The sequence below is a fragment of the Mus musculus genome, chromosome 18 (genome assembly GCF_000001635.26).
Source record: "Mus musculus strain C57BL/6J chromosome 18, GRCm38.p6 C57BL/6J".
Lineage (NCBI taxonomy): Eukaryota > Metazoa > Chordata > Mammalia > Rodentia > Muridae > Mus > Mus musculus.
The window spans coordinates 13,500,022-13,524,108 of NC_000084.6; the positions used below are offsets into that span (position 1 = coordinate 13,500,022).

The 24,087-nt window shown below is 43.1% G+C and overlaps 1 long non-coding RNA gene across 2 annotated transcripts; it reads left to right on the top strand.

Moving 5' to 3' along the window:
* The first annotated feature begins 8,369 nt into the window (after positions 1-8,369).
* Positions 8,370-23,726, top strand: Gm36747 (predicted gene, 36747). Of its 2 annotated transcripts, NR_166720.1 has the most exons (6): positions 8,370-8,420; positions 10,290-10,398; positions 10,910-11,068; positions 21,302-21,408; positions 22,295-22,378; positions 23,461-23,726. It is a non-coding gene; the product is annotated as a predicted gene, 36747 (long non-coding RNA). The 2 variants fall into 2 exon arrangements; NR_166721.1 differs by lacking the exons at positions 22,295-22,378; positions 23,461-23,726 and having other exon boundaries at positions 21,302-21,466.
* Positions 23,727-24,087: the final 361 nt, after the last annotated feature.

A 24,087-nucleotide genomic window follows, 5' to 3' on the forward strand; every position in this document is an offset into this window, starting at 1 on the left:
GCATTCTGTTAGCTGAAGTCCCCATAGCTTCTTCCAGAAAGGAAGAATTTGTCTTTGCATCCAAGTGAAGGATGAATCAGACTGTTTGAGAGTTTTTTGTTTTTTTTTCTCTCTCTCTTTTTCTCTTTTTCTTTTTTCCTTTCCTGGAATGTTCTCCAGGATGATTTGGCTTCTGAAGAGGGAGTAAGAAGGCAGCTGAACCTGCCTGGTCCTGCCTCTCACTCATTATCGCACAGGAGTAGCACAGGTTAATCACATAGCTAATTAAGAGATAACATTAATGGAATCTGAGTTGGTGCCCTGATAAAGCCGGAGCCCTGGCAGATAAATGCTGAGGTGGAGCCAAGCCATTTATTTGAGGAGCAGCAGGGCTCCTATCAGGGCGCCGGCTCTACTTCCATTAAAGTTATTGATACTACACCCCAATCTACCACTGTAAGAAAACCCAATTCTCTCTCTCTCTCTCTCTCTCTCTCTCTCTCTCTCACTCCTTTTCCCTTCTCCCTTCTTTCCTCTCCCCTCACCCCCCCTCCCCATGCTGTTGTTTTCTGAGGGAGCTCAGAGTTAGCTGTCTGAATTGAACCCTTGAAGAGCAAGTGAGCTAGGCAACAGACTCCTTATCAGTGGGCATACTTAATAATGAATTAACAGATAAATGGATAAGTACACACTAAAGAAAGGCATTCATTCAAACACAGCTGCAATTAATATGTTGTATTCATGGGGAAGGTTGAATGGGCACCTAGCAGAGTCTTCTTGAATTGATTAATCTCTCCCCTTCCCCTTCCTCCCTACCCCTCTCCCCCTCCTTTCCTGATTTGCCTTAAAGCAAATCAATGAAGCAGCACCAGAAGAACAATTTTGGTTTCTCACCCCCCTTCCCCCCCCCCCCGTCTCTCTCCAGCTCTCTTGTTGAAAGGGCTTTTGGACCCCCCCCCCCGGCTTTAATATATTCTCTCATGGCTTCTTTAATTGTTGCTTTTTTTCCTTTCTTGGGGAATCATGATCAATTATGGCATTCAGCTAGTTGAGAGCTGACAAATTCTATTTGACATAATGCAGCCACGATGTAAAGGAAATGAGCCTCCTTGCTAACTACATAGCTGCTTCAGGAGAAGCGATGATTGTATTGGACCGTCTCAAAGGTGTGGGCTTGGGCATCTGCAGGAGCCAAGTTTATTTCACTGAGAGCTACTGACAGCTTGAAAGGGAGCAGGACATTTAAGACACTGTCATCTGTGGTCATGGATTTAGTGCCTCTCCTCACATACGTGCTAGGGACAGCCTTCATCTCTATTCCTTGGAACCCCCACACAAGCAAATTCCCTTCAGAGTCAATAAGCTTCGACAAAGGCCTTTGCCAGGGCGATGCAAGTCTGACAGAAGAGCAATGGGACTTCACTTGGCGTTCTTGTGCAGAGAATGTTAAATACCAATTCCATAATGAGAGGTAAACACTGCAGCTCTTTGAGAATCACTAATCAGCCAACCAGCGACTCACTGGCCATAGAGGTAGACCTGGGAGTGGATTAGAACTGAGCCTCTCTTAGACATCTTGGACTCAGGGGCTGGGGATGTGTCTCAGTGGATAAAGTGCCTGCCTAGCATGCACTAAGCACTGAGTTCAATCCCTAGTGCTACATTAAACCAGGCATGGTGACACTTGCCTATAATCCCCACACTCAGAGGGTGAAGGCAGAAGGATCAGAAATTCAAGGTCATTTTCAGCTACATAAGGAGTTTGAGGCAGCCCAGGAAATAATGTACCTCCTAAAACAGAGCCTGGACTTTATGGGAGATTGTATTTAATTGTTTTATAAGCCAAGCTTATGTAGAAGAAAGCTGAATTTCAAAAGGGGATGAGGGATATAACTTCTCATTATGAGACAAGGTATAATACACATGGTCCAGGCTGGTCTTGAACTTGGAACCCTTCTCAGCCTCCCTGTGCTGGTGCATTAGGTATATACCTCATCCCACCATTCCATCATGACTGTTAACACACATAACAGGAAAACTCACCATAGCTGGTTGTATTTGGGTGGTCTGTATTGTGGCTCCGAAGAAGGAGTAATTTTAAATTCAAGAAATAATCTGTCTTTTATTTTAGTTACATAAATGAAAAATAAGTGGAAAATGAAACATTTATGTAGTTGTGTGCTCCTCAAAATTCTCATTTATGGAGTCTCGAAAAGCAGATAGATTTCTTTTTAGCAATTTATCAAATAAATCTAAAAAACACCCGAGACAGTAAGCCTCAAGTGGAAAATTCCTTTTCTCCTGAAAATTTAAGCAGATATTTTATAATAAAATTAGATGTCATAATTGTGCTGTTATAGGTCTGTAATTAAGGCTTATAAACACATGATTACACTATTTGCTTTAATTGCTTCTTTGACAAGAAACTCTTACGCGTGTGAATACACGACAAAAACAAGTCAGCAAAGGTGACATGTAAGTGGTCCTCACTCGGGAAGGACTTACAAAGTAAAGAAACTCACAATTAAGAATTAAATCTCTAAAATCTACACAAAAAGCAAACCAAGGTTTTATGGAGATGGTGACCTACCGTGCCTATGTACTGAAGAGTAAATTCTATTTGGCTCAGTCCTTGATAGATACACACCATTTCCATGTTGAGCTAACTCTAATTACCAGCAATGTCAATACAAGGTCCGTGCCCAAGAACACAGAATAGCTACTGGACTTTAGGATATTCTTGCCTTTCTCTCCCTAGGGGACTGAACTTGAGTTTTTAAACACTAAGCAGGCCTGTGCCCCTTCCTTCTACCCTCCTCTCCCCCTCATTTTTCCCTCTCTTCACCCTCTTCTCCCTTTCTTCTCTCCCTCTTGCCTTCCCTCCATCCCTCCTTCTCATTCCATTTAGAATTACAACAAGATGCTATACAGTATGTCCTTGGGAAAACTGCAGCAACTGACTTTCTTAGAAAGTGCAAAACACATCTGAGCCATGGTAAGAAGCTTGCTACCTGACTCAGCCCATCTTGCTATGAGGAATCTCCCATTTCCTTTCTGCGGTTCTCAGAGGCCTTCATTATGCCCAGATTCGTCTGCATCTCCTGCCTCCATTCGGCTCTCTTGCTTCACACCTTGGCTTTTACAGTATGTCACCCACCATCTGTATTCCTTCACTGAATTCTTTACGTCCTTTCAACGATGAGGACAGAAACAGTTTCATTTCTTCCTATTCCCCAAGCCAGATGCACAGTCTCTAGCTTGGAGAAGGTGTTTCTATGTGTTTATTGAATTGAATTATTGAATGTGATCCTCTTGTTCATCACTTCCCATTCCGTTCAGACAAACACACACACACACACACACACACACACACACACAGAGAGAGAGAGAGAGAGAGAGAGAGAGAGACAGAGACAGAGACAGAGAGACAGAGAGACAGAGAGACAGAGACAGAGAGAGACAGAGAGAGGCAGAGAGACAGAGAGAGACAGAGAGAGACAGAGAGGCAGAGAGACAGAAAAATGGAGTTCTTTCTTTCTTTCTTTCTTTCTTTCTTTCTTTCTTTCTTTGTGAAAAGGCATCTAACAATCAATTTTAAGTAAAGAAAGGCATATTTGTGTTCTTGGCTCCAGAGGGCTCAGACCAGGTCATGTGACCTATTGCCTGGGGTCACAGCAACATTGTCTCCCATGGTGGAAAGTGCCACTCACTCCACAGTAGCTGGAGAGTAAAGAGAGAGTGAGGGTGGGGCTAGGGTCTCCATATGACCTTCAAGCATATGCTTGCTATGCCTGGCTTTCCCTGACTAGACCTCACTTCTAGTTCTTAATAGTTCTCTGCCTTCCAATAGCACTGGGTGAGAACCAGGATAGCAGTCCATGAACCTGTGGAACACTCATGATCCAAACCTAGACCGTATAAGGTTGTGTCTCAGGATCCTAAGATGATATGACTCTTAGTTGTTGCCCTTTTCTGGCACACATCTACTCCTTGAGGTGGCCTCTTCTGGCATCTCAAAAGTCCCTGAGCTTCTAATATGTATTCCTTGTTTGTTCTTTTCTTCATATTTTTCTCACAGGTAAATTGCCTCAGTTTCTTCTGCTCAACAAGCTAATTGATTATCTTCTAGGCTCTACTTGACTTTTCTTGTGGTCACCATTAGCATCAAACCATGAGAGCCTAAAACCCCAATTTTCAGAATAGCCATAGAATTTTTGAAGTCACTCATAAGAACCCACGCATCTGCCCCGTAAGAACTGCAACTTGGGCTTTGGGCCTTGCTATATGTTCTTCCTCCGATAGCAGAAGCTTCTCTATGACAGATGCACAGTCATGCAAAAAGAGGAAAAGCATCCTCTACTAAAGACTGGACGGCAGCAAGTATTATAAGAGGGCTTTACAGAAAAATACATGCTCATGGAGAATGAATTAGTATGAATTAGTGTGGTTCCTATATCTTTTACTGCCTAATGAATTTCTGCAAACAGCAATAGGTGTTCTTATCCTCCAGAACCAATCAGAAAAAGAGGGCTTACTTCAGGTCAAGAGAGAGAATTTGACATGTGGTACTGATTATAGAAGCATTGGAAGAATGAAAAGACCCAACACTACCAATGAGTAGTAGCAGGTAACAAGGATGCAGCCAGGGCTAGCAAGATGACTCAGTGTGTAAATTATTAGCTGTGTAACCATGAGGACTGCAGTTCAGATCCTTAGTACCCACATAGATGCTTGACAGCCATAGAAGTTCTCCTGGCTCAGGGCTCTGGAAACCAGAGATGCCTGGAGCAAGCTTACAAATAGAGTAGCTAAATTGGGGAGCTCTGAGTTCAAATGAGAAAACTTGCCTCAATCCATATGGCAGAAAGGTATTCAAGAAGATACCAGTGTCAACCTTCTGGCGTCTACAAGCACATGCACAAAGATGCACACATAGGTGCTCCCACATACCAGCAAACACACACCTGAAAAAAAGAAAAGGGGGGAAAAAAAGGCAAGACAGAAGCAGTATCTAGGACTTGAAAGATGTCGTTTCCAGAGAGCAGTCACCATCTGATGGCCACTAGAGTCACAGAAAGGGGACCTGCATTCAAAGATCTGAACTACAAAGTCCCTGGCCCAGCTGTCAGTAGAGCCAGAAGAGGAAGGAAAAGAAACAAAGGTTCCCTTCTCTTCACCCCAAATTCCAAAGCCAGAATCCAGAGCTTCCAGTAGCAACAGAGCAGCTTTGGTGGGGTAAAGTGGTCCAAGCCATGTTCAAGAGCCATGAAGCAAATAAACACCAGCCAGATCAGAACAAAGACTCTGGCCAACCCACCATCCACTCTCAGGTTTCTCCTTTTGATTTGTTAGCTACCTTTTAAGCGTGGATGGATGAACCCTGAGAACAGAGCCCCAGTAAAGACACATTTACAGCCCCTTACATGTAATCATACTTTACTGCATATAGCTCTCATACAACCACCATTTTTATTGTCTTCATAAAAACTAATGCTGAGGGGGTCTTAGAGGTGTTGTCTCAGATAGATATTTGAGGACAGGGTTGCCCCGCTCTTGACCGTCACAGGAATTATGTTAGTGTCTGTGATGGTTGACATTGATTGTTAACCTCACAGTACTTATACCTTGGAAACAAATTTCCGTGTATGTTTGTTAGTGATTGTCTAGATTATGGTAACCAAAGTGGGAAAATTTACCCTAGGTGTGGGCAGAACTATTCCCTAGGCTGAGATGCTGGAGCACACAATAGGAGAAAGTGGGCTGAGAATAGCTTTTGTCACTCTCTGCTTCCTGTCTGCAGGTGCAATGAGCAGGAGCTTCCTGGTGCTGCTATCGTGTCTTCCCCAGGTTGGACTCACCTCAACTGTGAGTCCTCCCTTAGCTTACTCTTGTCAGGGTATTTTATCACAGTGATGGGAAGATGGCTAAGAGGGTGTACAGGTGAGACAATGGAACGCAGAATCTGCCATCCGTTTGACTGGAAAAGCTATCTGCTATGCTCTCACAGATACAGACCCCGTTCTCCTTTTTAGCACAGCACATGTTTGAGATTCTATTCCATCAGACAAGACAAACAGAAGAGTTGTCTCCTTGCAATCTTGCTCAACCTTCCACCAAGCTGAGAGATATTACAGTGCTTGCTTGGCTGGAACCCTTAGATCTCCTTCAAGGTCCACCCTTCTCTCCATGTCTTTCTTGAACACACTTGTTTGTTTGTTTGTTTGTTGCATGTGTTTCTCTCTGTAGCTGAGTATTCCAGGATCTGCTTTCCTTTCAACAGAACTACTACACTTTGGATCTGAAATGCCCCAGGAATCCTTGGCTTACTCTATTCTTGGTGCTAATTGGAGGTAGTTAAGCACCTAATACCCTGGGGGCTAACTAGACATCTCTAGTTATTGAAGGTAATTCTTGGAAGGAGATAGTGGGACCCCTGCTCCTTCCTTCTCTTTCTTTGCTTCCCTCTCACTATGAAGTACACAACTTGTTCTGCCATCAAAGCAATGAACCGAGCCAGGCATAGACTGAATCTTCAAGCTCTTCAAAAAAACAACTTTTTTCTCTTAGTAAGATTTACTTGTCTTGGATATTTTATTATAGTCTCAGAAATCTAGTACAAGCTTAAGACAAAGCTGCTTTCCCTCTAGAATCATCCCTTCATTTTCTTTTATCAGCTAGGGATGCTTGCTCTCCCTTATCCCAAACCTACTGTCCCTGGGGCCTGTCTGCACTTCTGTCTTCTTCCCTTTCCCTCTCAGCCCTTACTACAGACCGAAGCCTCCTGCCTCCTCTGTGACCTTCAGCCAAGGGCATCTCTGTAACTGCCTATCACCCTCCCTGCCTTTCTCTCATGCAGGACCACTCCCACTCACCGGCCACATGCTCTCTCATCTCCACACTAGTCTCCACCTCTCAATGGTTCCTGAAACTCACCCTCCTGTCCTCTGAAGCACCAGAGAGGAAAAGCTCCTCTATTAAAAATGAACATGTACGTCATGACCAAAATTCAAAATGGGTAAGCTTGGTGGCTTTGTTATTTCCTAAGACAGAACTTGCCTGTGGCCCGCCTTCTGCTCATCCTCTCTCCTGACCTCACAGCAAGCATCTTTCTCAAAGCACCAATCAGGGCAGTGAATCCAGGTTAAAGCAAGCTCTGTGACAATCAGGCCCCAAAGTCCTCCAAGCCCTAAACCAGGTAGCCAAGGAAGGGGAACGTGCCCATCAGTTTCAAGGTGGGGACGCTCTATGGAGATCTCTCAGCCTCCCGTCTTAATGAGTTTAACTGCAGAGATGGGCAGCCAGCGCATGCCTGCTGAGCATAATCACCGAGATGGGGCACCTGGGGAGAGATTGTCACAAAGATAACTGGGTCTCACCTTACAGATGAGAGTAAGGTGGTGACTTGGAAAAATGAGGTCTGGTTGAGATCGGAAGATTGCCGGGGCTCATTTGTCCTTCCTCTTTGTAGAAGCATGCACTGTTGTGGTTTTAACTAAGTGCACGAGCCCCAAGCACAAAGTAAGAGTCACTTTTGGAATCACAGAATTCTGAGACCCAGATGAGACCGAAGGGGTCGTGCTGTCCACGCTTCCCCGCCTTCATCCCCGACAGGCTGGGCCTCCTGCTAATAGCCTTGGAAGGATAGCTCCCTACCCTTTTCATCAGAACCTCGGGAGGTCAGCACACAGCACATAACCGAGGGCTGCCTGGGCACAGACATGCCCTGCAAAGGATTATTTGTGTGTGTTTATTCTGGCTCTTCTCACTTAAAAGCCACAGTCAAGGTCAGGGTCAGATCCCTTACACAGGCCACTTAAAGCGGCAGACCGAAATGTCAGAAAATCATCGGGCAGCATGAATACACGGAAGAACACACAGGAAAATATATTGAATCGTCTTGTGCAAATTCACACTTCACTAAGGAGCCGAGTGGGGAGCTTGACCTCTTAACCGCAGACAAGCTCTTCCTAGGAGTGCAGAAGGGTGGGGTGGGCTTCTCCCCGTGCCCCACAAGCAAGAGGATGGCCTCAAGCAAGGATTGATGGAGGGGATGCCGGGCAGGTAGCCTGAGCCATTTAGAGGTTACATTCAGACCCTGGCAAAAAGCAATCTGCTAACGGAGCAGGTTGAGAGAACACGGGGGACAAGGGAACAGCAACCTCCATTTTGCTTCATTGTTTCCTTTGTGTGACTACAGCATCATTGCGAGTTCTTGTTTGAGAACTGTATATGCGAACCAGGGAGGGGTGTCATAGAAATTCTCACGGCACTACCCAGATAAGCAGGCATCTTCTAAGGAGCTTACGCACATCCCATGTAGTCAGAATACAGAACCCTATGGAGGAAGTAGGCCAGCTCCCTGAAAATTCTAAGAACGAACATTTCTTTCTAAGCCATTCTTAAAGCAATGGGCTTCATGTATCTGAATTCCCTGAAGGAGAGTGAGTAGCCCAACCTTTTAATATCAGTGATCCAAAACTAGCCTATGGTCCATCGTCCTTTTTTAAAAATAAGTTACAACTAAGATTATATATATATATCTCAGATGCCCCTCAAGCTAGACAATGTATCATAAAACAGAGGGATTATATGAAGTGGAGAGGGAGAAGTACTGGGGTATTGGGGTAGTTGTGGGGGGATGGTGAGTGGGCTCAATCATATTTCATTGTATATATGTATGAAATTCTCAAGAATAAGAAAAATTTATTAATAAAAATAAATACATAAAATCTTTTTAAAGAGACAGATAAGCAAGGAGAATACACCTCAGACTATATTTGACTTATAAAACCTACATTATTTACTATTTGGCCCCTTTCAGAATATGCTAATTACTGATTAGACCACTAACTGTACAATTCCCACATTCATAGAACATACTCAACAAATATGCAGAGTCAGCAAACTCTGACCTGACCCCTGATATCTGCATTCTAACAAATAACAAATGTGTGTGTGTGTCTGTGTACACAAGCTGAAAGTCATCCGCAAACGTTAATTTCAGGGACTATACATCTTATTAGTTGGGGTCTTTCATTGGCCCAGAGCCATTGATTGGCTAAGGAGCCGCAGGGATCTCTCTGTCTCTGTTTCCTCAGTATAAGTTCCACTACTTTGTACTCAGTAGTACAAACTACAAGGCATGCTCTTTTTTGTTTTTGTTTGTTTGTTTGGTTTGTTGAGGGTTTTTTTGTTTTGTTTTGTTTTTCCTTTTTTGCATGAGTTCTGCCAGTTAAACTCAGATGTTCAAGATTTGTACTGGTTTTGAGCAATCTTCCTATCCCTTCCCCTACAAACAAAAGATAATTACAATGTGACTGGACCCAAGATGACATTATAAACATTCCCTTTGAATTAACCACTAAGTATGCATCTGCAATTTTCTGTGTGGCTAGCACACTGCGAGTGTGGCAGGGGGCATAGTTTGTGGAAGATAACTCCTCGAGCTCCAGCTGAGAAAGTGCGATATAGTCAGCAGAAGAAAGTTCTTCAGAGGAACATGCCAGAGAGGAGTAGAGATTAAATGGCTGATGTTGGTTTTGCATGGACTAGTGGTTGAATGCAGGGCTACTGGTATGCTGCCTGGCACCTTGACTGGGATCAGTGAGCAACGGGGTATAAGGAGGAGTCAGCGGGGTCTATGCATGAGAAGGCACATAAACATTTGCTAAGGCACAACTTTGGAATGAGCAAGACTGAAGTTTAGGCAGAGGGAATTAGCAAGGCCACTGGACACAAACTAGGATAGTACTAATGGTATTCAAGAGTAGCTTGTTCTCACTGCCCCTTTATCAAGGCTTCCTAGATCCCAAGGCACAGCAACGAGGACTGTCATTGTACCTACAATCACTTTCCAATGTGAGTCCACTCTCCACTTAGAGCCAGCTATACTCTTTACACTCCTACCTCTTTGAGTTAGTATTATCTCATCGTCATCACAGCTACCACCACCACCATCACTACCACCATCACCACCACCATCATCATTCATTCATAACTAATTTATATATCTTGTCCTTTACAAATGTTATTCTTACAAACTGATTCTTCTTTACATATCACCAGATTCATAAAGAAATTTTATCTCATCTCCAGAGATCCAACTCCAGCCTTCTCTTCTCCACAAGAGAAGGAGCTAAGAGACAGTGCTTATATCCTATAGGAACTGTTCTTGCCACTTCCGTAGCTCTTCTCTCTGAGCAACAGATCATGTCTCGACCCCTTCACTTTCTTGATGCTTACAACAGTGCACATGGCAGTGGTCAGTGGGCATCTGCTCATCAAGTGACACATAAATGGTATGTTTTCAGGTTCTGGGGACACCAAATCATCAGAGGAATGTGGCAATGCTGAAGTTACTCATGATACCCATACCACCTTTTCAATAGAGGAATAGTATGATCTCATCTTAAGTGACATGTAAGTAAAATAGTAATGTGAAAAAAGATGAACAGCCAGGAAGGTAGTAAGCATCTCTGTAAGAAAATACAACCTCTTACTGCGTCTATCACCATCACCCTCTTACATTCAAGAGCAGCTGCGGAGGATGTGCACCAAAGAAATCTGAGCGGGGTGTCTTCTAGCACCCTGCTCTAGCTGCGGCATCTACTCTTAGGTAACCTAAAATTTCAGATGACGTGGTAATAAGTTCTCAGACAACTACAACGAAAAGACGAGCATAAACAAAAGGAGTAGCTTTGACTCTGTTGTGGTAAATGTCTCTAGTTCCTGACCTTGGGAAGCTGAAACAGGGTAGTCATGAGTTCAAGACTTGCTTGAGCTACATACCAAGACCCTGTCTCGAAATACAATTTAAAAAATTATATTAAATGTAATATTTATATGGAATCTTGTCAAATGAGAGCTTGTTACTGCCTACAATAGGATATGGTTCTGCAATAATGATAGCGAATTATTTCCTTAATGACAGGAACCAGTAGAATGTGTACAGAAACTGGAAAAGTTCTTGAGACCAATCAACAATACAAAGAACGGAAAACATGTCTGTGAAGTCTGATAAAAGCTAGCAAGAGAGAAGAGAAGGGGCAGTTGACTTCCCTGAGCTGGGACAAACAGCCACAACGAGCAGGTATTTCAGTTAAGAGAGGAGAGGGACAGAGTAGGTGGGAATGTGGAAGCGTTTCTCGTTGGGGATCCAAGACATCTTCTTGTTGCAAGTTTTGAAGTAGGCCATGTGGAAAGACGAACTGCTCAGACTAAGAAGATGCTAGCTAGCTGGAAACCTTGTCCTTTACTCCTAATAACTGAATGGGGCCAGGAGAGTGCAGAGCAATAGGACGTGGCCAGAAGCAGCACGTACCACTCCATGACGGGATGACAGGACACCTGAGCTATCTTACCACATCCTCTTCTGCTTATGGTCATTGGTGAGGCCTGTGGGTTAAAACTCAAATCTCGCCTCAGGATGAGTGAAGTCTCCATCCCTGACTCATGGCTTTGAGAACACTCAGAAAAGCTGGGAGCAGAGAAATAGCCATATTTATTAGGGTAGAAAAAATATATATCACATATATATACTACATATATATTATAGTACATAATTACATAGTAAATATATATCTACTGTGCTAATCTTTTGAGTTTTGAAGTTGTTGTGGGTGTTTTGTTTGTTTTTCACAACAGTAACCCTATATTTATTTGTTTAGAGTAGGGAGAATTTTCCAGAAATGGCTAACTGGTGCCTGAATTTGCTTTAGTGTAGAAGGGCAGGCGAGGCGGGAGGACTATATCTGGGTGGCCTTGGGCAGATACACCTGGAGAGGGGCTGCAGGCTCCAGGTCCTCTTCCCCCATTGATTTTTGCTGGGGGCAGCGGTCTTGAACTCATTGATTTTCATTGCTGATTAAGTTATGTTCTCGCCTGTCAGCAGTCATTCCATTTTCTTTCTTCTGTGTTTTCACTTGCTTGAAGTTTCACAACAATGGGGCTTTTCACTCCACAACTAGACGTTCCAGAAAGATTGGCAATGGTTTCCTTCTGCATGGTGGTGTTCAACCTAGACTCTTCCTTCCTCCTCTAAGAGAGCTGCTCTCAAAGCTATTGCCTGTGAGACACAGAAAACTGTCAGAGGTACCTGATCTTCACAGAGGCTGTGAGTTCCATCTGGAGGAAGCTGGAAACCTGCTGGGAGTTACCTTAGTTCAGCAATGTTTTCAATTCCACAGAACGAGCTGTGAAGACACGCAGGACCCAGCTTCCCAGCAAACAGGAACTAAAAAGTACAGGCAGGTGGTAGCTGGGATGCCAAAGCAAAACCCACTTCCCTTGAAAAGAGAACCTAATGTGACCCAGAGTGCTTAGACTGGAAAGGAGATCTCAGGACAGATGGGATGGACTCTTTTGTTCTCTCAATTTCTCTCAATATCTCTCTCTCTCTCTCTCTCTCTCTCTCTCTCTCTCTCTCTCTCTCTCTCTCTTCCTCCTCTCCCTCCCTCCTTCTTCCCCTCCCTCTCTCCTTCTCCCTCCTTCTCTCTCCCTCTCTCTCTAACAAGCAAATGTAACAAGATGGCTGTTGATGGAGAGCTAGCTCTTGAAGAACACCAGCTACAATACCTGTGTACCAGGTTTGCTCAGCTGTGCACGTGGCACAGCTGATGTCTGTCAAGCAGGCCGCATGCTTCCACTGATCAACCTGTACATGTTAATGGTTTGACTCAGAGACAGGAGGCTGGGGAAAGCACATGGAGATGAGAGAGACTCTGAGTAGGGCAGAATTTGCTCATGAGGGTTTTCTCTGCACCCTGTTCTTCTTTGCCCTTGTAGGATAAAGTGAGACAACGGTGAGGGTAGAGCCTTGTCCCCTGTACTGCACCCCCTTGTGCATAATGTCTAGAAAGATGGTGTTTTGTGCTACCTCCATTGCCCCAGAGGAGAGTCAAAGAATCTGAACAGATTAGAATCTTTGAGTAGACGGGAGAGCTGGCTTCCATTTGTGCCAGATGCAAATTCTGTCACCAGGTTTGGGGTAGGTAGGCCATTGTGCATCTTTTCTAGGACTTCTGACATGCAGGGGCATGCATTTTATGTTCTCTTTGTCCTTTCCCCCTAAGAACAGGCAAGCCAGTTATACTAGGTCCTGAACAGGGTGTTACAATCTGCTGTCTTTCAGAAGACCAATGCCATGGGCAGCCTAGTCTTAGATGCAATGATGGTGGCCTAGATAGAAAGGTGGACGCTATTCGGTATTCCTCAGGTGAGAATTCTTTGTTCAGTTCTGAGCCCCATTTTTTAATGGGGTTATTTGATTTTCTGAAGTCCACCTTCTTGAGTTCTTTATATATGTTGGATATTAGTCCCCTATCTGATTTAGGATAGGTAAAGATCCTTTCCCAATCTGTTGGTGGTCTTTTTGTCTTATTGATGGTGTCTTTTGCCTTGCAGAAACTTTGGAGTTTCATTAGGTCCCATTTGTCAATTCTCGATCTTACAGCACAAGCCATTGCTGTTCTATTCAGGAATTTTTCCCCTGTGCCCATATCTTCAAGGCTTTTCCCCACTTTCTCCTCTATAAGTTTCAATGTCTCTGGTTTTATGTGAAGTTCCTTGATCCACTTAGATTTGACCTTAGTACAAGGAGATAAGTATGGATCGATTCGCATTCTTCTACACGATAACAACCAGTTGTGCCAGCACCAATTGTTGAAAATGCTGTCTTTCTTCCACTGGATGGTTTTAGCTCCCTTGTCGAAGATCAAGTGACCATAGGTGTGTGGGTTCATTTCTGGGTCTTCAATTCTATTCCATTGGTCTACTTGTCTGTCACTATACCAGTACCATGCAGTTTTTATCACAATTGCTCTGTAGTAAAGCTTTAGGTCTGGCATGGTGATTCCGCCAGAAGTTCTTTTATCCTTGAGAAGACTTTTTGCTATCCTAGGTTTTTGGTTATTCCAGACAAATTTGCAAATTGCTCCTTCCAATTCGTTGAAGAATTGAGTTGGAATTTTGATGGGGATTGCATTGAATCTGTAGATTGCTTTTGGCAAGATAGCCATTTTTACAATGTTGATCCTGCCAATCCATGAGCATGGGAGATCTTTCCATCTTCTGAGATCTTCCTTAATTTCTTTCTTCAGAGATTTGAAGTTTTTATCATACAGATCTTTCACTTCCTTAGTTAGAGTCACGCCAAGATATTTTATATTATTTGTGACTATTGAGAAGGGTGTTGTTTCCCTAATTTCTTTCTCAGCCTGTTTATTCTTTGTATAGAGAAAGGCCATTGACTTGTTTGAGTTTATTTTATATCCAGCTACTTCACCGAAGCTGTTTATCAGGTTTAGGAGTTCTCTGGTAGAATTTTTAGGGTCACTTATATATACTATCATATCATCTGCAAAAAGTGATATTTTGACTTCCTCTTTTCCAATTTGTATCCCCTTGATCTCCTTTTGTTGTCGAAATGCTCTGGCTAATACTTCAAGTACTATGTTGAAAAGGTAGGGAGAAAGTGGGCAGCCTTGTCTAGTCCCTGATTTTAGTGGGATTGCTTCCAGCTTCTCTCCATTTACTTTGATGTTGGCTACTGGTTTGCTGTAGATTGCTTTTATCATGTTTAGGTATGGGCCTTGAATTCCTGATCTTTCCAAAACTTTTATCATGAATGGGTGTTGGATCTTGTCAAATGCTTTTTCTGCATCTAACGAGATGATCATGTGGTTTTTGTCTTTGAGTTTGTTTATATAATGGATTACATTGATGGATTTTCGTATATTAAACCATCCCTGCATCCCTGGAATAAAACCTACTTGGTCAGGATGGATGATTGCTTTAATGTGTTCTTGGATTTGGTTAGCGAGAATTTTATTGAGGATTTTTGCATCGATATTCATAAGAGAAATTGGTCTGAAGTTCTCTATCTTTGTTGGGTCTTTCTGTGGTTTAGGTATCAGAGTAATAGTGGCTTCATAAAATGAGTTGGGTAGAGGACCTTCTACTTCTATTTTGTGAAATAGTTTGTGCAGAACTGGAATTAGATCTTCTTTGAAGGTCTGATAGAACTCTGCACTAAACCCGTCTGGTCCTGGGCTTTTTTTGGTTGGGAGACTATTAATAACTGCTTCTATTTCTTTAGGTGATATGGGACTGTTTAGATGGTCAACTTGATCCTGATTCAACTTTGGTACCTGGTATCTGTCCAGAAATTTGTCCATTTCGTCCAGGTTTTCCAGTTTTGTTGAGTATAGCCTTTTGTAGAAGGATCTGATGGTGTTTTGGAAAGTAGGTATAGCAAAAACTCTTCTCAAGGACAAAAGTACCTCTGGTGGAATCACCATGACTGACCTAAAGCTTTACTACAGAGCAATTGTGATAAAAACTGCATGGTACTGGTATAGTGACAGACAAGTAGACCAATGGAATAGAATTGAAGACCCAGAAATGAACCCACACACCTATGGTCACTTGATCTTCGACAAGGGAGCTAAAACCATCCAGTGGAAGAAAGACAGCATTTTCAACAATTGGTGCTGGCACAACTGGTTGTTATCATGTAGAAGAATGCAAATTGATCCATTCCTATCTCCTTGTACTAAGGTCAAATCTAAGTGGATCAAAGAACTTCACATAAAACCAGAGACACTGAAACTTATAGAGGAGAAAGTGGGGAAAAGCCTTGAAGATATGGGCACAGGAGAAAAATTCCTGAATAGAACAGCAATGGCTTGTGCTGTAAGATAGAGGATTGACAAATGGGACCTCATGAAACTGCAAAGCTTCTGCAAGGCAAAAGACACCGTCAATAAGACAAAAAGACCACCAACAGACTGGGAAAGGATCTTTACCTATCCTAAATCAGATAGGGGACTAATATCTAATATATATAAAGAACTCAAGAAGGTGGACTCCAGAAAATCAAATAACCCCATTAAAAAATGGGGCTCAGAACTGAACAAAGAATTCTCACCTGAGGAATACCGAATGGCAGAGAAGCACCTGAAAAAATGTTCAACATCCTTAATCATCAGGGAAATGCAAATCAAAACAACCCTGAGATTCCACCTCACACCAGTCAGAATGGCTAAGATCAAAAATTCAGGTGACAGCAGATGCTGGCGTGGATGTGGAGAAAGAGGAACACTCCTCCATTGTTGGTGGGAGTGCAGGCTTGTACAACCACTCTGGAAATCAGTCTGGCGGTTCCTCAGAAAACTGGACATACTACTACCGGAGGATCCAGCAATACCTCTCCTGGGCATATATCCAGAAGATGCCCCAAATGGTAAGAAGGACACATGCTTCACTATGTTCATAGCAGCCTTATTTATAATAGCCAAAAGCTGGAAAGAACCTAGATGCCCCTCAACAGAGGAATGGATACAGAAAATGTGGTACATCTACACAATGGAGTACTACTCAGCTATTAAAAAGAATGAATTTATGAAATTCCTAGCCAAATGGATGGACCTGGAGGGCATCATCCTGAGTGAGGTAACACATTCACAAAGAAACTCACACAATATGTACTCACTGATAAGTGGATATTAGCCCCAAACCTAGGATACCCAAGATATAAGATATAATTTGCTAAACACATGAAACTCAAGAAGAATGAAGACTGAAGTGTGGACACTATGCCCCTCCTTCGATTTGGGAACAAAACACCCATGGAAGGAGTTACAGAGACAAAGTTTGGAGCTGAGATGAAAGGATGGACCATGTAGAGACTGCCATATCCAGGGATCCACCCCATAATCAGCATCCAAACGCTGACACCATTGCATACACTAGCAAGATTTTATTGAAAGGACCCAGATGTAGCTGTCTCTTGTGAGACTATGCCGGGGCCTAGCAAACACAGAAGTGGATGCTCACAGTCAGCTAATGGATGGATCATAGGGCTCCCAATGGAGGAGCTAGAGAAAGTAGCCAAGGAGCTAAAGGGATCTGCAACCCTATAGGTGGAACAACATTATGAACTAACCAGTACCCCGGAGCTCTTGACTCTAGCTGCATATATATCAAAAGATGGCCTAGTCGGCCATCACTGGAAAGAGAGGCCCATTGGACTTGCAAACTTTATATGCCCCAGTACAGGGGAACACCAGGGCCAAAAAGGGGGAGTCGGTGGGCAGGGGAGTGGGGGTGGGTGGATATGGGGGACTTTTGGTATAGCATTGGAAATGTAAATGAGCTAAATACCTAATAAAAAATGGAAAAAAAAATCCAATCAAATTTAAAAAAAAAAAAAAAAGAAAGGTGGACGCTTCAGGCTCATATGTGTGTGCATGTACATGACTGGATGTGTGGTTTGTTGAGTGTGTTGTTTCATATCTGTGTGTGTTTTGTTTATATGCAAGCATGCATGGGCAGTTGAATTGTGTGTCTTCGGAAATTTTCCTTACCAGTTCTTTTAGCTGTAGGAAGATCAATCAGGAAAGGATGGCAAGAGTTGGCAAGTAAGAAAAAAATGAATTTCTGAAAGATGGCACCTAAGATAAACAAGTCCTGGAATCCTTGCCTTGTTTTCCTGGGAACCCTGTAGAACATAAAGAATGCAGTTCCAGGATCACCACTTCTCTCTCCTCTAACGGAAGTCTAAGCAGCAATCATGGAGGCTTTTGTCAAAAACCATTCTCCTTTTCTCTCCCTAACCATGGTACATGCATTTGACTTCAGGCCAGAGACTAGTCTGCCCACCATTCCAAATCCCTACTGTCCTGTAAACCAGAGTTGCCTCTTCTTTCCTTGAATGACACTCAATAAAATAACTCACATGATTCTTCTGCACACTGTCTGGCTTCGATAATTAGCCATGTGGACACTGGTGCCTTGTCTTAAGCATCTTTTGGTGTCTCTACACCACAGAAATGATAATACTGATCAACTACTGGACTGGAAATATTCTTCCAATAAATGGATGCATTCTCAGAAGGAAGCAGCAACTTCAAGTTTTACACCACCGCTGCCAGTCAAAACTTCCTCCAGAACCATCATATCCTTTAGCAGACGAATCCCAGAGTGCTTTGCTGGTCCTTGCCCCACCCACTGTGAACCGATTGGAAAGCTTTCTCCTGGGTTCCCTCGTGCCCTCGGCTCTAGAGCTAGACATGTTCGCAGCTGAGCTTTTGGTCGCAAGCCCGTGCAGGAGCATTTTCATACGTGTCCTTTTCCATCTGACTTGAAACTAATCCTTCTTGACTTCAGATCTTTGCACAAACTCCTCCTGTCCTCACTGGGGAGTTGTGGGCCCAGAGCAAAGGTAGGAAGAAAAAGCTCCAAATATGCACGTTTTATTTCATTGGTACATGTATTTAATCCATCTGCAAACTGTTCATTGGATAGCATCGTTGGCTTCTCTCTCTGGGAACACTAAGGTATGTGTATTCAACAGTGGAAAATAAACATAAGATTTTATTACAGAGTGCCACAGCCGCTCCTGGCATGAGTAATTTGTGCACCTGCATTTTTAAAATGTTTCAAAGTTTTTCCCCTCGGTGCATTCCCGGTAACACACATTAGCTTCCTGGCTGTCATAGTCTGGTTCTTGTAGCCTTATGGTATTTCTACCCAGGCCATCCAGAAGTCACTGTCTTTAACAGAGCAAACATGGTGGGTGACTATGGAAGTCACCAGCAACTCAGATTATCCTTTTGTTTTGATAAATTCCTGCCTTCAGGGAGTGACCTATTGCTGGTGTCAGTGCCAAGCACCAAAGGAAAGAAAACAAAATGTTTCTTGGGACAGAAGTGGAATTGACCTCCCCACCCCCACCCCCCACCCCCACCATGTTCTTTGCCTTGGAGATTGCTTTTTTCAGCACTGGAACAAAATCAGTTCATCAGTTGACTGGGATTTCTCAACAAATACTGTGACCCAGTCTAAACCATTTGGAACTGGGATGCCAGTCAGAAGAGAGACTAGCCTGGGAAGCTGCCGGAGCACAGCCACAGAAAGGAGGGTCTGTCGCTACTGTGACAATATCCCTGCTTTCTTAGACCTTCTGCTCTTGTGTGTGTGTGTGTGTGTGTGTGTGTGTGTGTGTGTGTGTGTGTGTGTGTGCACGCAGTGATTCTGATTTTTGCAGGTGTCTAAAGTCATCTCAGTGTGCACTATGCTAGCAAACAATGTCCCCTGTGATGTCTGTAATCTCCTGGAAATGTCTCTGATTCCTTCCAATGTCCCCCACAACAGCCCCAAAGGCTGGCAACTGCAGTAATCTCAGGCATGTTAATACTTTCTTGAGTCATATTGCAGTGTATAGTACTCTTCCCTCCAAAAGCAGGTCTCAGAGGAAGACGCTAATGGCCCCGTGCTACACCAACCTGATCATTAGAGTCCCCGTTTCTCTAAAAGACACCAGGCAGATAACTTGCTAGGAAGAGTAGTTATTATTTATCCAACACTACAAATGGAGACAGAGTGAATGCCCCTGATAGAATTGCTGGATGTGAAGTCTCCATTGTTTAGTGTGACAGAGAGCAATGCCACCCTTGGTCATTTAAGTAATACTTAGTTTTCAAACACCACACACAATCTGCCTAGATGCTCTCTGGCCCAGGCACAAGATTGAGTCCACTAGCATTTTCAATGGTTTAAATGCAAACTTGTTCTGTCTTAGTGTGATGGGTCTTTAGGGACGTTAGGTGACATTTTACTGGAGAAGGTCAATGTCCTTGTCGTGACTGTGGGCAGCATCTGTGGGTCAGCTCTATATCTGTGAGTTTGACTATTAAAGTGTTTTTTAAGATTTCTTCTTGGAAGACAGGGAAGAAGATGAAACCTTCTGTGTTCTGTACACGGATACTTATGGTCAAGTCCTGAGTTTAAATTCACAGAGGTGCTTCTCAGAGTCCTCTAAAACTTCCAAAGCAGCTGATTTCAAATCCTGCCTTAACTAATGTATGCAACTTTGTCCAAAGGCAAAAACTGAATTGTGATTGAAATTATAACAAACATATACCACAGAAGCACACACTACACAATCATACATAAAATATGCATCACAAAAATACATACATCCACCATAACAAATTTACCACCTATATGATACCTCCTATATACATCCACCATAACAAATTTACCACCTATATGATACCTCCTACATACATCCACCATAACAAATTTACCACATATATGATACCTCCTATACCACATGAATTACACTCACTACACACTACACCCAGCACGTAAATCATATACTATACACCATACTCACCCACATTTATCCCAAACACCATCTCTATGTACCACAGAAACATACACCGCACAAACATGCACATCACACCACACCACATGCATAAACTACATACATGCCAGTCCATACACACACCACCCAGCACATCCCCACGCTTTATACATGCTATACTTGCTTGGGGAAGAAATCAGGTTTATTTTGAGAGTCTTCTAGATTGTTCTGTGCCTTAGTTGCACGCTGATACCATTCCACATAGTGCATTTTGGAAGCAGACTAGGACTCCGTAGAGAAACACGATGGGAGCATAGTGTAAGGTTCTGCCCCAGGTCGTAATTCAGGAATTCAGGCAACTTCTATCTTTGTCACTGTCATCCTTACTATGTGATCTTAAAGGTTAAAGAAAAACAGTGTTCCCAACTTCTCACTTCCTTGTCCCCAAACTTCTTCCTCAACACAAAGGAACTTGGGAGTATGTATGACCTACACCAAATCTCTGCCACCAATTCTATTGCCTACACCATCTGGAGATTTCAGGTGGGAATATCCAGCTCCAGCCATAGACTGCTACCACTTTTCTGTGTCTTCAAACAGGTGGAAGGCTTGCAGAAGCTTTTCATCATAAGCATTAACCCAGTATCATGAACCTGAGCTAGTGATAACTGTGTCTTTTGCATGCCCATGTCTTACAGGTGCTGGGATTAAAATGTCTACCACCAAGACTGGCTGACTTGGTGTTGACAGTAGTATTTTTGTGACCAGGAAAAAGGCAACACCAAAAATAGATTATAATATTTTAGAGTACCAGTGATAAATTGACACATACAAACTTCTTAATAAGTACAGAATAAATTAATAAATACTAGTATTTACACATGTTCATATTCGTAACATTATACCCATTTGTTTACTTCCAGTGTTTGTAATAGTATCATATTATTATATTGCTAATGGTGTATAACAAGAACGATATAATAGCATACTGAAGCTCTATAACAGCATACAAGAATGATTTTCTCTTATGACCCATTATTTATGTACCCAAGCTTTCTTTCAATATGCCTGGTCCTTAGCAAAATAATTTTGCCATTTTGGCCTACACTGTCTAACATGTTAATAATTTTCAGTCATTCTGAAACATTTGTTTTATTTGTGGCTTTCTATTTTTAGATGAGAAACAACAGAGCAATGAAGCCTCTTCAGAAATTTCGTGACATGGAATTTGAACCACTTGGATGGAGGAGAAGTGTCATTGTCTAATGGCACCAACATCATAGGTTTGTGGGTATTTGCTCCATTGTGCCCAAAATAAACTCAGTGTCTTCTCAGTCTCTATTTTGAGCATGCTGAACTAAAGGGGAGTCTACTTCTCAGGAGAATAACCAAGCCAAGGATGTCAGGTTCCATCTTTGTGATGAGATGCAGATTTGTCACTAAAAGGCCAACTCTCCATCTTCAAATGCAGACTATAAGCAGAGCCGAAGAAACGCTGGCTAATGATGCCTTGGAGCATCTCCCCCAAGGAAGAATTCTAGATGGTACTCTGGATGTTAGCCAGCATATTCCATGTGGTTCAGACCATGCTCATGTCCTTTGCCTCTTGATCATGTCTCACAGTATTTTGCTGTCTAAAGCATAATCTAAAGGTGGCCCATTGTCAGTGTTCCCCACGATTTCTACCTGTGTACCATGGCTGACTTATTTTCAGGCCTCTCAAGAGTAAACAAAATCCCCGAGAGTTCTGGGTGCTCTGGAGGGAGATACTGACTCAGAAGAACGGCTATTCTTCTGGGTATCTGGGAAGTTCAGGCATTGCTCTGACTTGCTTCCCTTTTATTGGGCACCCATTGTCTTTTGCCTTTTGTGAACAGTTTGTATAAAGAATAAGGATGGCTTTCCGCCTACCTCTTCTAACATTTTTGGTTAGTTGTGAGTGTGTGTGTGTGTGTGTGTGTGTGTGTGTGTGTGTGTGTGTGTCCAGGCTGAGCTTAAGAAATCTTAAGACTTCTAGGTTTTGAGGGGTCTTAAAGAGTCACTACTCACTAATGAATCCTGGTGGACTTCAGTTTGGGGGCATTCCCTTCATTTCCAAGCATTAAAATCTCACTCTTTCCCCTCCCACCCCTGCCCCTCACCCCCTTTACTGATATTCCCGTGTCTTAGGGAACTTGAGTGACTGCCATAAACTGGCCAAAGAGAAGCAGATGGATGAAATTTAGTGTCTTCAGTCCATGTTGCTGCTCTCAGGTAATCAGTCGCTGTAGAGGTGGTAGCTTTGATTAACAGGAGGTTCTAAGGGAGATACTTCTAAAACTTAAGAGGATACAGTAAACACATGATATAGCAAGCACATCTGCTTCTTTCCTGTTGCAGTCCAAGGGGTCAGACATAGCATTGAAGACCTTCTTGTGTTTGGTTTGGTTTTGCTGTGACTTCCAATGGAGGTTTGATCTGGCCAGTGTGTTCACCATGCTCAGGATCCGCAATGGCACATGCTCTCGTGCGGAACAGAACCACCTGGCAAGGTGGCTCCAACATGCTCTCGGCCGAGAAATGTACAAGTGGCATCACCCTAAATGCTCATCTCCAGACACCCCATGGTCAGTGTTAGGGTTCTGCACAAAAGCCAAGTGGGGAGACAGGTAACAGTGCCCTCAACCAGAGGATGACCAACTTCTCAAGGCACAGTTGTATGGCTTGCTCTTGATGTAAACTTGTGTGGAGAAAGGAACTGAATGGCATTCCCAGCCTGAAGAGATTCCGTTTCATCATTTGTACACATACATTCACGATGTGCTATATGTTATATATAATTTACTAAAGCATGCTTTTTAAAAATAGATTTGAGGAGCACGGAGACCCCAGAAGCGTATGTTATTGTACTGGGCTTGAGTTTCTCTTTCCCACCCACAGGGGACCTCTGAGGGTCTATTTGAGGGCATGAATATGGAAAATTCAGCTCCAACTTCCCCCACCCCCACTCCCTGAACAGCACTGCAGAACTATGAGATTTTGAAAGAGCAGATGCAAGAGACAAAATAAGTGTAAAAAGAATTTGGGGAACGGGTCCTAGGAATCACCACATTTCCTATCACTCTCAGAACACAGATATTTCCAGAGGTACCGTACATCTGGATGGCTTCATACCGCCAATTATTTTTCCAAGCAACGTAATTACTGCCTTCTCCTGAAAATGCCAAACTCTCCGATGAATGAAGCTTTAGAGATATTCACTTAAGTTAATTGATTCCAATTACTCAGACCTGTTTTGTCCCCCCCACCCAAAACATGTGAAAGCCAAGGGTTCGTTTTCTTTCCCCTTCCCCCAGTCGCTGTTTGTAAAGAAGAAAAGCAGGAGAGAAAGGGAGGAAAACAAGCAAGAGAGGAAACTGAAGCTTCATGGAGTTCTTTACATTATACTGGAATTCAGCCAGAGATGGTAACTGAAGAGACAAGGACAACAACCCAGCTTTGGTCTGCACCCTTTATCTGTATGGGCACTGAAGGGTCACACACATCACTGGCCTTCCCCTTGAACCACTCTGAAGACATTCTGTTGGCCTTGGTTTGCTGAATGTACATGCTCGTCAAAGAATGTTGGATGGATTATTTATAAGACATTCACTTCCAATTAGTGTTACTTAAAATTTGAGCTTGCACTTGGCACACACCACAGCAGCTGGGTCTGTTCATAGGCTGGGCCTTTTGGGGGAGTAGGGTGTGGTTAGGTGCCTCTTACTGAGCAGTGGTGAGACCCGTTAGACAGAATGGCAATTGGGAACAGCCTTGTCTTGACTCAGATTCTTAGTTTAGATGTATAACCCTATTCGTGACATGATAAAAGACATAGATGGGGACATTTTCAGTGTCCCTGAGAACAATGTATACAGGCTCAGAGACTGCTGGGCCATTTTAACCTATTCCTCTGGTGCCTGCTGGGAGAACCGATCCATTTC